Here is a 12256-nt window from a genome sequence, read left to right as displayed (position 1 = left end):
TTGTCGTTTAGCTTGGTTTCTCCAGAGGCATTTGTTACCTCCGCGGATCGCCATGTATGCGGCGTCGTTGCGAGTGTGAAACATGATATTCAAATCACGCATCCCGCTGGTTGCGCAAAATTCCTATCAGTCACTAGAGCGAGCCGCCGCGGTGGCTCAGTGGTTATGGCGCAATGCTGCTGACCCAAAAAACGCGGGTTCAATCCCGACCGCGGCGGTCGAATTTTGATGGAGGCGAAATTTTAGAGGCCCGTGTACTGTGTGATGTCAGTGCACGTTAATGGACCCCAGGTGGTCGAAATTTCCGGAGCCCTTCACTACGGCTTCTCTCATAGCCTGAGTCACTTTGGGATGCTAGACCCCGCAAACCAGAAAGTTATCAGAGCGAATATGTCGTTTTTCACATGTTTGGGACATGTCATTCTTGAGCATGTCCTTTTTAGACAGCGTTCGCAGAGACCGAAAGCAAAATACGAAAATACAACAGCAGCGATGCGCGCATAGCCTTCGGATATCGACAACGTGACTCAGGACCGTAGAACAGAGTGTAAGCTTTCGCGCCCTCCACAAAGCCAATCTGCGTTTTCAATCGTTTCCCTGGTCCCCAACAAGCACTCAAAGTTGCAAAGTTGCCGCCGGTCATTCGTGAAGAAAGAGCTCAGCCGGCATCCAAAAGTCGGGACTTGTTTAAAGTGAAAAGTCTTGTTTCGAGGAAATACGCTATAATATACCGCAGGTTAGAAATCCTCCGGTGTTTTTCCAGATGATGGGAATGTTACGCCAGTGACGCAAGTCTTCGAGGAAATGCGCTAGAATATACCGCAGGTTAGAAATCCTCCGGTGTTTTTCCAGATGATGGGAATGTTATGCCAGTGACGCAAGTCTTAAAAGGTTGAGCTGAGGATTCACTGGGAAGTGCAAGCCGAAAATGTTTTCAGCATTTTTGCGAAGATCTTCGAGAGTGTACTTCGTGGTTATAGCAGCCAGATTTTTACGAAGCCTAAATTGAAAAAATGTCTGCGCTTTGCGAAGGAAGTGCACATATGGAAATTGAAAACCCCAGTTGGTCGATATATAACACGGTGCTCACTTATACCACAACTCTCATAAGCCTTTGTCTCGTTTCAGGGCGCGATACCCAACAACTTGCATAATTGATATTGTGTGACCCGAGTTCGCACGCGTAACGCAGGCCTACCTCGTGCACCACACAATTACCCTTCCTACCGCATAAACACCCCATGACTGGTTACAGCACCCAGTTACTCCAACACACTTGGGAAAAGACGTCGCTGCCCAGTGCTAATAAGCAGGCGTCGGCATTTGACACTACTCCAGCTGTCGATGAATTATGCATTAGTGCAAGCGTAAACGTGCGGTCAAGTTCAATGCTTCAAAAGGTTATGGGGTCACAGAATTTTCAAGCAAACGGGGAATATTCAGCGTTTTCTCTGCCCGGTCAGTCCTCTGTTGTCCGGTTAGAAGAAACGCATTTCCGGTGTCCTGATTCGTGTTTCAGGAAAGCTATCCCATCTGTCCCTCTTCATTAGACTCAGTAAATTAGATTTATTAAACGGCTGCTTTACTTGTACACCGTCACATGTAAGTGCCAGTTCATCAAGTGTAATTTCGCATTTAAGCAGTTTAAGTTGAAAATTCCTGCTGTGACGCGCAGATTGCCTTGTTTTTCGCCTGTGTGAGCGACTGTTGCATGACAGGTACAGGTCCTTACAGAACCTCCCCACTGAGCCAGTCTTCTCTTCCTAACCTGTTGGAAATAATAATTGATTGAGCTCATGATAATAACGTCAAAATCCATTTTTTTAATGGTATCTTGAAGTTTGTACCTGAACAACGAGATCGTTCGAGAAAAAATGCATTTTTTTTTCAACAAGCTATAGTTAGAAATTTCGTCGTCGTTCTTTCATTGTGCAGACCTTGAATCGATGTAACGACAGGAATTAGGGTGTGTGGCCCGCACAGAAATGATGACGATGTCACACGGGCAGGGGCAATGTATATTCAGTCAGCCTTGCGGCGGCAGAGTATAAAGTATTCATGAACTACTTTCCTCGTCTGAACAAAAAGAAAAAATATTATTGCTATTTCCGTACGCGCTCAGAGAGTGCTCGTGCCTTCGTACATCGTTTTCGCATTAGCTTACCGAACTTGGCTAGAAAGAAGCTTCATCATATTGCACTTAATCCTTCTGGCTCAGAAGTGGAAAAGTTCTGGAGCCTTAGAGCCTTTTGTTGAAATAAAGGACAGTCTTTCGGAGGGGGGTACTACATCTAAAGCCATTTAGTGATATGGAAGCTCTGACCGCTTTTTGTTATGCCCCGCTCAGCACCTCTTATCATGTATGAAGGTCTCTGAGCAGCCAAGATCAAAGCCTCAGCTATTCCAGTGTTCCTGAACGAAGAACCAGGAAGTCGTCATTGCGGGAGACAAGAGATTGATTACGTAGAGAGGTCGTTTCGTGAAAATCTTCTAATATTCTTTCTGTAGGCAAGTCGGCGACTGCAGATAGGGCAAGATCGAGATGTTGGAAGGAGCAAAGCGGATCAGGTCGTTTAATCCAGTATGGAATTTTTTTACTTGCGTATCTGTTCGACGCGAAAAAGGAGTACTATTTTTTTTCTTGCTTTTAGGCTTTGCCTGGAAGCAACTGCTTTCCTTTTGTTTCCAGTTCCACTACAACTAAGACAGTGTTTAAATGTCGTGGAATGCGGGCGAATAGTTCCTTAAAAGTAAGTTGCATATTTGCTGCTATTTTATTTTTGTTGGCTGAAAGATTTAATACCCGTAAAAAGAAACAGTAATATTGAGCGGCTACGAGACTAAGAGAGCCGATAGTATTTCTTCATGGTTCACAGTCCTGGCTTGCCATTTCGTTCTCGCTTTTGGTAAGTCAGTATGGGAATGATTGGTCAATAAGCCATTAAATGACTGAGCTAAAGTGCTAAGCCCGTCACCTTTAAAAGAAATCATGCAAAGATTCTTCAAGTAGAAGCCATACATAGAAGTCCTCTTTTATAAAGCGCCTGAATGAAGACGTCGACGTCTATACATTATATATAGGGGTTGGGCTTACCGGTTTTATTTCTTGAAAATTCGGCGGACTTTTTTCGGCTCTTATTTCCGATATCACGTTTCGGTGTTTTTCGGCGAACATTATTTTGTACAAAAGAAGGACACACTTTTTTCCGGTGATTTAGTGCAGCAATCCTGCGTGTAGTCAGAAGAAAAACTGCAGTCTGCCTCGGCGTTTTTGTCATCACAAACAATTTATTTATCAGTAATTAGCGTGCAAATGTGAGTAGTTGGAGCTGTGCTTGTCACAGAAATTGCTATCGTTTTTAGAAGAGTAACTCGATCAAGTTAAATAAAATAGCAGGTACGCAAAAGCGCAAGTTGAAGTTCACTTGTAAAGAGTAGGTTGACATGTTAATATTAGGTTATCGCACTGGGGTGAGCGGGAGGGCAGGGCATCACGTGGTCTCTCTGTAGATGGGAGCGATGGAACTACTGCCCAATTGTCGCAGTATTCATAAAATAATATTTTGTGATGCCCATGCACAGTTCCGTGTCAGCGTTCTGCATGCAGTTGATTAACCTAGTGAGCCATTTAACGGCTCTAAGCAGGTGAAAATAGTGCTTAAGTCGCAGGCGGCCAGGAGGTGGTACTTCCGGGTGTGCACAGGTGTGTAAGCTAGCGGAACAATACCTTAAATCGCACATCAGCGCTGCGTATCCAGCAACACCACCATCGCATTATGCCCCGGGCTTCCTGCTTAATTTTAGTGTTCACAGAGTGCAACTCGCATTCAACAGCTATTTATCTATGTCTTGCATGCCAAGAATACTGAACTTTTTCGATTACAATCGAATTTCGAAAACTGAATTCGGCGAGCTTTCATCGGCTTTTTTCGGTTTAAATTGAAATGTCCAACCTCGAATCACATATCCGTTATAAAATTTGGAGCTGTGATCCAAAGTGATGGTCGAATGATTTAGAACTACAAGAATAGACCCCACAGATCATACTAGATAGGAGGGTGCGTAGTAGGCAAAAATGCAACACTGTTGCAGATTTTGGTTTTAAATATGGACGTTTCTTCCTAGAGTGTAAATGCACTTGGAATTTTTAGTTAGCACGCGGAATTGTGGACTTCACCTCAGAAATAAGCAAGTAAAGCGTAGAAACGAATATATGCCCTGAATGAGGTGCTAAATTCTGAAGCACAAGCTTAACACTTTGTGGGACAATGGGACGCATACGTCCAACTTTGTTCCCCATACTAAAGGTCTCGTGAAAGGCAGTGGGATGCAGCAGTCCCATGTGAGCAATGCTCCCACCTGTCTTAAAGTTTCAATGATTTGTTTAAAAATGGTTTCAGCTGCGCCCACTAGATAAGGTAGCCGGGCGAGACCATGACCCTTCGTTCTTTTTTTCGGGTGCGTTGCAAGTTTTGGGCGATATTTGATCTCGGAAAAAACAAAATTGCAATGCCCGATGAGTGATTCGTTTCTTTCTACGCAGAGAGGACAACCCCAAGATCACAACGTGCACTTGTTGCGAGGATTTCACATGAAAAGTAAAAAAGAAAAACACTATTTTTTTACCACGCTGAAGATAGTTGGACATTTGATGACTGAATATTGAGTGATAATTGTCAAACATCGCATGCGGAGTTTGTTCTTGGGCGCTAAATCATGAATAGTCAAACATTCAGAGCCACCAGCGGCAAGAAACCCTTCCGAATGAACAAGGAAAAAAAAGGAAAAAAATAGTTGGCGTATCGGGTAAAGTTCAGATAAAAGACGCAGATGGCGTTGGTGGTCCACTAAGGCAGAAGTAGTGCGAATAAGTTCAACAACAAGCGAAGAAATGAGAAAAAGTTGATGAAGTGGTTAGTAGAAACTAAATCAGGGAGGAAGCCTATGGAGGTCAATGGACAAATACGTGTCATTTCTTTACCTCTATTTAGCGCCAACGGTACAAATAGTCCTACTTATTAACATTTAACTATATGTACTAAAATTGTGAAGTTTGTTGAGAACCGTTTCTGTCAACCTCATCTGCTTGCGCAATCAGAAAATCTTTCACTAATTTCGCCAACAATATATGCTGTCCCACCAAGGTTTAATGTCAAATCACATCATGAAAACAATTGAGTGGTACATATTTTTCGTATCTGTGTCCTGGAGACAATTTTGAACTCTGAGAATAGCAAGATTAAACACACAGGCACAGCCTGGCTAGTATCAGTGTTTTAGATCCGCAGTCAACAAGGTGTAAGCTTAACAATATTAGCAAAACAAATTTAGTTTCGTCGCCGCTTTTCTCCGCATTCTGGCAATTATATATCGAGCTTAATTCTGGTTGTGCAATTTGCATAGTGCACTGTTGAATTTCAAGCAATATGCTTTAAATCGAAAGAACTCTAATTTTTGTCACAGAATCGCTTTCCATTAGCTTTCGAAGGCGGGGTGCAGAAATTTTTCCACTTAAAATAAGCACCTTAACTTTGCCAATTTTTTGAAGACTCAAAGAAGTGCAAAGAATTGCCACTCACCTTTATCTGTCAACGCTATATGAAGGAATCCATCCTCGGAAAGGTGGTAATCCTTTTCTTTGGGACGGCTTGGGTACTTGAAAGCTTGCGGAACAGGACAAATCGATACTCCGTGCCACGTGAAACCTAAGCCACTGAATCCACGGTTTGATGGCCGATGTGTAGAGAGTGTCACAGTCCCATGAAAAACTTCGCAAACGGCGCCGAAAAGCTCTTCAGTTCACCGTTTTCTGTAATGCTGAAAACGTTCCTTCAATGCAACCGTCAGCGTTCACATCACTGGAACTAATGCCAGTCCTCTTGGTTTCAGTGACACCTTCTAAATCCAAATTAAAGAGCTCAACTTCACCAAGGCTTGCTGGGATTAATGAAGGAATTATCTCACGGGAGAACTGGTAATCCAAGTTCACTTGTGGAATTTCCCGTGTCGCCTCGTTGTGTTGTCAGTTAGCTCCTGACGCTTTGCAATAAATTTGGCCTTTTTCAGAAATAGAGAAACGTTTCGGCGAATGTTTAACCGAGATGTAAAAAAAGAAGTAATTTCACTAGCACCTAACATCTGCCACACGAGACTTTTTCACACTCCGGCATAGGGTTGCGATCAAAGCGGTGCCGCTCGGACTCGGGCATCTTTGCATCCCGTACGGAAACGATCAGAAAAAAACAACTCTGAGTGGCTCAAGCCTCAGAGCACAAAAAAGTTTCGAACGCTTGGCGGGGATGAAATTGAGCACTGACGACGGAAATAGAACTGACGGAAAAAGTTCTCCCTGTCTATTGGTGGAATTCCGGACAAGAACGTTAACGTCTCGACGTAATGGAGAACTTCACACGCTGTTCGGGAACAAGGGGCTGAAGGTTTTTACAGCAGGCGGTGTAACTGTAGAAGAGCGAGGATTTTTTTTTTTGCAATATAGTAGCACACTAAAGTTTTGAGGGCTTCTGGAAGCACACGAAAAGGGAAATGTAAATTATGGAAAGGTATCTTCCGAGGTTATGCAGGAAATAGTGTAGGCAGTCGTCTCGCACTATTTAAAGAGTCTCGCAGGAAGGTGAAGGTGATCACGATAGATTTATTATAGCTATGATCCTGGTCGCGAAAACTGAAATGACGAAGTTGCCACTACGGTCACTGAAAAGTTCAACTGCCAGCACTAGTCGTGTTTTCAATTTCTGTCACTGAGCGCAGTCCAAGAAGGTTAGGAACTTTAGAAACCGCTGTTTGGTAGCTTCAACACCTTTCAAGATCTTTTAACCACAGGAGTCATCCTCGCTGACGAATCACACAAAGAATACACATGGGCCACCGCTAAGCGCGTGAAGAAAGCATTCCACAGGATCTGCCTCACAAATCACAGATGAAGAATACCTAATTCACAAACAACAGGAGGTCAGACGAACGGGCACTTCTCACATTGCGTCCGTCCCACAACCAAAAGACGAGAGGTCCGCCGCGCACCAACTTGTTGCTTCGGAAGCTCCCGAAAACAGAAGTCCACGGCGGTGCGCTTGAAAAGTTAGGTGGTACTAAAAACGCTACCACGTGTCTCAGGAAAATACACCCGAAAGAAGGGACGAGAAGTAAAACGATGAGAAACGCGAAGATTTTTTTTTTCTCTCGCAATTTGAAATCGAAGCGCGGAAAGATTTCCCCGACACCCCCGACCGACGACTGTAGGCGCAACGGATCGACCAAACCAAAGCGGTGGGCTGCTCCCTTGGCCTCGGAGTCGGCTAGCACTCGGCACAAGCACTTTGGCGCCAAAGCGCGCGCGCCACTGCTTGCTCCCGAAGAAAGCTCGCTGACGCCTAGCGAGCGAGTGACTTTTTGAACCAATGGGGTCCGGCCGGCATCGCGCTCCTGTCCAATAGCGACTCTCGTTGCACAACCTCGGCGCCGGAGGCTGTATGGTGGCGCCATCTAGGGTGAGGTAAGGAACAAACGGCGCACGCTGACGGCGCGGGCTTCGATCGAGCCCAAGTGGCATCACACTTCCAGCAAGCTGGACGTTAGTCATCAAAACATTGGCGCCGGAGGCAGTAGAGGGGCATCACTTTAGGCGGGGTAAACAAACTCACTTTAGAAAAAATGCGGGTGTGGCGACTGAATTCAAAGCAAGCATATCTGAGGCTGCTAAAGAACCGTGCTTATAAATGTAATTTTATTAGTTTCGTTGCTCGCAGATTGCCGATGATTTTAAATCTCGAGTTGCAATGGAGATTACGAAACGGTTCTTACAGAAGAAAATAAATAAAAAATGTACGGCAGCGATTCTCCGATAAACAGTAAGATGGAAAATGAATGGAAAATGAATGCGAAACCAGGAAAATGAATGCGAAACCAAGGGAGAATAATGTAAATGCACTGCATCATATTATCCTAAGTGATACATTAAATAAACAAACACTTTATTTTCGACATGGAATCGGGTAATATGGGGGTTTTATTAACCAAAGATGGCAGCTTGTAACCGAACATCAACCAAAGCAGTGAAAGGCAGAAACCTTCAAATTAAATTTTGACTACGGCTCCACATAAAATATGTAAGATCTGTCTACACCCAAGACTTTATGAATTGCACTATGTTAATAAGAAAATATGGACGGCAGTGAAGTCATGACGTCTTGCTACTTGTCAATTCTAGGCGGCGCTCGACTTGAATTGTCTGTTGCTGCCCATGCGAGACCACTTGCTTTTCGTTTTATTCCAGTGCACTATAGTTAGTCAGAGTAATAGCCGCTACAGCTACCATTATGGTACAGCGCCGCATTTCTATATGCGGCGATTCCCAGCTTTTTAGTCACCATCTCAATAATTGGAATTTCAATGACTATAGAGACGATGGTTGTAGGCGGTGTGGATTACCTTTTCATTCGTTTATCGCCGCCGTTATTGCAGACAGCGTACTGCTGCCGCCACCTGAAGACAAGGCGAATTCTTGATCAGTAAGTCATTGTCGTCATTGTAAGCTCAGTACACCCGCTGCAAGACAAAGACCTCTCCAATTATGCTAATAATTCTCTGCTGCGACAGCAGCGGCCATGTTAACGCTGCAAAGTTCTTTAGTTCTTCTTTCTACCGCATTTTCTGATAGACCATCGGTTACCTCTTGTCCGTGATGTATATGCTACCCACGTCCCTTTCTTTTTGGATTCAGCTAGGATGACGTTATGTCCTGTTTCCTTCGTAACCCATCTTGGTGTCATTCGCTATTAACGTTACCTCGGTCATTCCGTATGTAACGTTAGCTCTGCCATTTTTCTTTGCTCAGGTGTCTGCGTTGCCCGCAATTTACGTTCAAGCTTTGCAGGTTTCCACTAATGTACTGCCGGATAGCGTAACGGGTACCACCATATTCTAAAGAATAAGAATAGTAGGCTTTGACCAGTCTTAGTGATTTGTCAGCCGCTGGCTACGTCACTGCGGTCTCCCCCTTTTCTCTGTCCTTTTTTTAGCCCTTAACTTACCAGCGGACTTAGACAAGTCAAGCTCGTCACTCGCCGACTGTCATTACTGGCTCGTGATGAGTCCAGCTTTTCCTGTGTTTTGTGCACTTCCGTGTCCGGTAAACTGCGAATGCGACTCGACCAAAAGATTCTTTATGCTTTGCCGACTGATGGTAGCAAAAATACTAAGTAACTATTTTTTGCAGCACTTTCGAAAAAAAAAATGTGGCCTGTAAATAATTCCTGTACGTTTAGTCCTTCAGGCTGCATGTTTCGACATATGAATTGTAAGCCCGTTAGTAAACGGGTACGGTTGCTGCTTCGTACCGCTGTAAGAACTCCGTATTTGTCCTAGAAAAATAAGCGAGCTATAACTTGTAACGGGAACGTAGCGGTTGGTGGCTCGGGTTGGAGGGCGAAGACTTGCTACAGTGCATTCAAAAGTAAATCACGTCATTTTCTGAGGAGGTGGCCAAGTTTCATTCTCCATTGCTTCGCTCTGCCAGTGCCATGTTGCTATTTGCATTTCCGGCCGTTCCTCTCTTTCGTGCAGCTTAATGTTCTCGTTATTCCGAAATAGCCTTTCTTTCGCCGTGTTTAGCTTTCAAACATCTTGTGTGCTGTTCGCCACGTTTTCACGATCACCTAAGATGTTAACTTGCAAAGACTGCACTTCATTTCCAGTTCATTTTGTTAAATGTTTTCATTTTTCCCCCTCTTTCTGAAGTGACACCTTGCCTGCGATGCCTCTTCGTCAGTTGGTTATTTCCTACACCACTGCAAGTTGACGGGGAACGAAAGGCAGCTGTCTGTGGCGTTGATTCGCGCAACCAAACCCTGAATAATGAATTTGAATTGGTATCAGAGTATAAGAACTTGTGATATCAATGAGTTGTGTTTTTTTCGATGGCTGATGTCCTGTTCTGTTCGAATTTAAGGTAATTAACGAGTTGTATTTTGCCTGATGTGACACTCAAGTTCACGAGTAGTTGTTGGGATGCAAATATCATTTTTAAGCAAAAAATTTATATCAAGCAGGACAAACTAGACGCAGTAAGTCAAGTTTTAACTGCATAATTACAAAACTTTGCGGTTAGTGCATTTCACATCTTGCTCAAGTATTTAGCAAGAGTGCACGGTGTTTAGTAGACCAGGGATATTCGCGAACTTTGATTGTGGGCAACGCACTGCTCTTGAAGCCCAGGAACAATATTAGGAAGAAAGCCCAGTCAGTGAGCAGGCATGAAAAAAGAACCATTCATTGCAGTCATTTAACTTTCTCTGACAATCTCTTTCTTCCCTAAACAAAAAATCAAGCAAGCAAATGCAACTAGGACGAAATGGCTCGGAGTCCACCGTAGTCCACTTCTCTTTTCTGTTCGAGCGCGGCAAAAATATTGGACCATTCTGTCATCGCGGTACAAATACTCTCAAAAATTTTTCTTTTTTTTTTGCTTTGCTTCCTTCTCTTTTTTTCTTTCTCTTATTTTTCGGCCTCCTTCAGTTTCTCTTTCCGTCTTGCTGTTCTGTCTTTTTTTTCCTGCACTTCTCCTTTCATCAGCTATTCCTCTCTTTATTTCTTTTTTCAGATATACTTCATTCTAGCTGCGGCGGTGGCTTAGTGGTTACGGTGCTTAGCTGCTGACCCGGAAGACACGGGTTCCATTCCGGCAGCAGCTGTCGTATTTCGATGCAGGCGAAATCCTAGAGGCCCGTCTACTCTGCGAAGTCAGTGCACGTGAAAAAACTGAGGCCAACAGATTATCCATAGCCTTCCACTACGACGTCCCTCATAGTCTGAGTCGCTTTGGGACGTTAAACCCCATAAAGCAAACCTCTGCTTCACTGTGAATATTTTGGAAACTTTTAACACATTCATACAATCAACACGAGCCTGCAGGCGGCTCCAGATTGAAACCACAACGGCTGCGCAAGAACGATTCAAAGGATATATTTATAGAACGCCTGGGAGGAAAAATAGGGACATCTCCTGTCAGCACTGAAATGGAATAAATATATACCCTACACGCTGTTCTTCACTGAAAACACATGTAGTACGAAGGCAAAATGCAGATGAATGATAGTTAAAAGATATCTAAGCAAAAGAAATACCGACTTCTCGTGTGTCGTTGTTTCAGTTCTTATTTCCCGAGCAGATGAAAGCAAGGTGTACGTCCATGATTACTGAGATTTCCCGAAGGAAATTTAATGAAAATGGAAACCCTGTGAACACCTAAATCGAATAGAAGGTCATGTGAATGACAGAGTGTACCTATGGGAGATATGTGTTCCTTTAAAAACAACTCTGTTTACAGAACCGCTGTTCGCGCACAGACAACACGAAAGCCCTTGAAACCTAATTCCTTTCCTACGCTGTTCCCATCACGTTACAAATTCTAGCAAAGACGGCGTGCAACGCGTCGAGTTCTTTGAAGGCTCGCCCGCTCCAGGACTGTTGACGCCTGCACTCGAGCTGCGTGAAATGGTATTCTCTCTCTCTTGGTACCTTATTTTCTCTTCTTTTTCTTTCTTGCCTATCGTCTTTCATTCTTCTCATCTTTCCTACCTTCTTTCTCTTTTTCCTTCCTGGCTCCTTGTTCTTCTTATTTCTTCCATACTTCCCCCCTTTGTTTCTTCATTTCGTTCTTTTATTCTTCCTTCCTTCCTTCCTTCCTTCCTTCCTTCCTTCCTTCCTTCCTTCCTGTCTTTCTTTCTTTATTTCTTTCCTTCTTTCTTTCTTTCTTTCTTTCTTTCTTTCTTTCTTTCTTCCTTTCTTCCTTCCTTCCTTCCTTTCTTTCTTTCTTCCTTCCTTCCGTCCTTCCTTTTCATTTCCGTTTCTTTTCGTTTGGTTTTATATCTTTTGCTCTTTTACTGCGTCAAAAATTGTTACTTGATATTATTCTTGTATTAGGATCTAACATCAATGATGCTATTATTTCTCCCTCTCATTTTTATTTTTAAAAGGACCACTTTGCAAAAATGAAAAAAGTGGCCACGTAATTAGACCTATTTAAATCCCTCCTTCCTCCCGGTCAGCAGGATGGAATTTCCGTTCCTATCAACCTGAGGATCATAAGAAAAATGTAGCGCGATGCGTAGCGTGAACACTTCTGAAACCTTCTCCGTTCTACTCTTCTGAAAAATTGCTCTGTGCAGGACACCTCATGGAGGCCAGCTGAGCGCCTAAACGAAAACCAATTTGCCAAGCCTTATAGAAAATTGTGTACTTA

The 12256-nt window shown here is 43.6% G+C and overlaps 1 pseudogene across 1 annotated transcript in view; it reads right to left on the bottom strand.

Annotated features, from left to right (window-relative positions):
* The window catches only part of LOC149346552 (allatostatin-A receptor pseudogene), a 56003-nt pseudogene extending 50207 nt beyond the window's left edge, over positions 1-5796 (bottom strand). Inside the window, exon 1 of the transcript XR_016292093.1 lies at positions 5580-5796. The product of XR_016292093.1 is annotated as an allatostatin-A receptor pseudogene (transcript). The remainder of the gene's footprint in view (positions 1-5579) is intronic.
* Positions 5797-12256: the final 6460 nt, after the last annotated feature.

Source organism: Amblyomma mixtum, chromosome 4 (assembly GCF_055824585.1).
Source record: "Amblyomma mixtum isolate Tamu chromosome 4, ASM5582458v1, whole genome shotgun sequence".
Classification (NCBI taxonomy): Eukaryota; Metazoa; Arthropoda; class Arachnida; order Ixodida; family Ixodidae; genus Amblyomma; species Amblyomma mixtum.
The sequence above is the reverse complement of the archived record's forward strand: the minus strand, read 5'-3'. Positions and strand labels throughout refer to the sequence as shown.